Genomic DNA, 2,619 nt, shown 5'->3' with positions numbered 1-2,619 from the left:
GCATTTCAATTTCGACATTTTTATATGTGCAATATTTTCTCTCGTCTATTATTCTGTTGGGTTGACTGCTTAATTACCAATGTGACAGAACTTGTTCAATATTTTTTTTATGAAAGTTTATTTTTGATTGTGAGTCTTTTGCAGCATGTTTATATGGCCATCTATTCAAATTCCTGAAAACTGAACCCAATCAAGCTCGTAAGAGTTATGCAAAATCTAGAAATTCTTTTACGTATTTCACAAACATTTTTTTGTGCTAAAGGTTTTATTTTCTCTTACTTTGTTTTTTGCATAAATTCAATAACATGGCTCGCCTGTGACGTCAGGGCGACAGGGAGGAGGGCGTATTCAGTGGGCGTGGCAAGTACAACAGCAGCTAAAGTTGAATTATGAAACAGACACAGTAGCAACTGCAGTTGAGCTCAATCCACACATACAAATAGCCATGCATGTAAGTGTGTGTGTGTGAGTGTGTGTGTGTGTGAGTATATGTTGACATTTCCGGTGGCCACATGAAGCTGTGTCTATCTCTCTACATGCAACTGTATGTGTGTGCGTGTGTCTGTGTGTCTGTGTGTGCGGTATGTTGACAACAGGCAGGCAACTATGGTCAAGCTATTGGCCAAAATTGTTGACGTTTCGCATACCCTAGTGACATTAAGCGAAAGGGGATTTGTAGAGAACATTATAGGAAAATAAAATTTGTATCTATTTTTTCTATTACATTTACAGTATCTATATCAATAGTAATAATAGTAATCAATAGAAATTTATAGACAATATACCTAATCATTCAATTTGTCTATTTCTTATATAACTGTATTGTTTAAGTAGTATAAAAATACAAAATGTAGTTACTTCATTGAAAGTCAATATAAGAAATATATTATTATATATTTCCTATATTGACTATCAATGAACTAAACAAATAGAATGATTAGATATTCCATTTGTCTATTTTTTATAGACTATTTTTTATATAAACAATACAGTTCTATTGTATATCATATTACAATTTATTATTATTATTTATTTTTATTATTGTCAAAGCTTTAAGTATTTTATGAAAATAATCTTCATTTAGAAAATAACAAGAAATTGGCCAATTATTGAATGTATTTTTAACTTTATTCAGCTCACTTGATTCTACTTCGTTGTGATCGATCGCTACTATTTATATTATTATTTTTAATGAATATTTAGAGCTTATCTAAACTCAACTATACTTCTTCCTATTACTTACCAAATCGCTCTTTAATCTTCTCTTTCACAGGGTATTTTGTTGTTTCCCTCGGTGGACATATGTTTTCCCTTGTCTTGTATCATTTTTTTGTGCTGCTTACGTGTTGATGACATCGATGAGCTCTTCGCTTGACGTTGTCACTGACCATTTTCCAGAGTTTTCCTCCACTCACACACATACACACATACACATAGAGAGAGAGACACACACACATTGAACTGCCTCAACTGCTGGCGTCGTTGATGATGACATTTTTGTTGATTACAACATTGTTGCACATTGTTTGTCTCGTTGCTGTAGCTGCTGCTATTGTTGTTGCTGTTGTTGTTGTTATTGTTGTTGTTGTTACTATGCTGCGGCTGAACCACACAAACCAAGTGCACTTTCAATATTGAACCGAACTCGCCTACGTAACTCACTCTTTCGATCGCCCCCTCAAAAACCTGCCTCCCACAACATGTGAACTATGCATTTTTCAAGCATTTTGCATACAAATTTTGGTCGGGCCAAAGGCAACAGATACCTAGATAGAGAAAGAACGAGTATGAGAGAGTGAGCTAGCATATTGAATTTTAGATAGTTGGAAATACTTTTATAATGCTTAAAATGCAATTTTTGTGCAGCAGAGGAAAACAAGATGAACAACTGGAATATACAAGTTTGTAATTTGAGAACACAAAAGAAAAAATGCTGAAAACAAGCTGATGATATTTTATTGATTGAGACATTGAACTCCTTTATGTTTTGCTGTAAAGTTTATACATATACTGAAACCAGAAGTAAGTTCAATATATATATTTTTTACAAGCTCTGCTTTAAATTGATTTATAAGCATCTGCTTAGATCTTAAGATTTTCATTTATTCATCCACGTTATATTTAGTTGCAAAATTGTCGCGCAGCTGTCAAAAGTTGTTGTCTCTTTTGGTTCATTTCCGGTTTCTTATTGAGTTGTCAACTTGTTGTGCTGTCTGTCATTTTGAATGCAGCGCGATTTCCGCTTCCGTTGCATAGTGAACAGCAATTGCAGCTGCAGCAATGCTAATGACTGCCTCCCTCTTCCTCCCTCTCTTTCTGACTCCCACTCTGGCTGCCTATTTCGATTGTAGTTGCTGTGAATTATGTGTGAAAGATAGCTAAATTATAGCACGCATGTGTATTGTTGCCACTCAACGTTGTCTATGCAAGGCTACCCCATACACACACTCCTACACTCACACCTACACACACTCCTACATACACACACAATGTCGCACAACAACAGCAACTAGAATAGCCGTAGCATAAACACAAACACTTTTGGATAGCTTCCACGCATTGTCCCGGCCTGTAAATTGCTGGCTCAATTATGTGAGTGGCCTAACTCCGCGCTTCCAA

General features: G+C 35.4%; 1 long non-coding RNA gene across 1 annotated transcript; it reads right to left on the bottom strand.

The window, feature by feature from the left end:
- Positions 1 to 1,081: 1,081 nt before the first annotated feature.
- LOC127565578 (uncharacterized) lies at positions 1,082 to 1,935 on the bottom strand. The gene is made up of 3 exons (XR_007954915.1): positions 1,834 to 1,935; positions 1,244 to 1,766; positions 1,082 to 1,170 (listed from the first exon to the last, which is right to left on the bottom strand). It is a non-coding gene; the product is annotated as an uncharacterized LOC127565578 (long non-coding RNA).
- Positions 1,936 to 2,619: the final 684 nt, after the last annotated feature.

Source organism: Drosophila albomicans, chromosome 3, assembly GCF_009650485.2.
Source record: "Drosophila albomicans strain 15112-1751.03 chromosome 3, ASM965048v2, whole genome shotgun sequence".
NCBI classification, from domain to species: domain Eukaryota; kingdom Metazoa; phylum Arthropoda; class Insecta; order Diptera; family Drosophilidae; genus Drosophila; species Drosophila albomicans.
The sequence above is the reverse complement of the archived record's forward strand: the minus strand, read 5'-3'. Positions and strand labels throughout refer to the sequence as shown.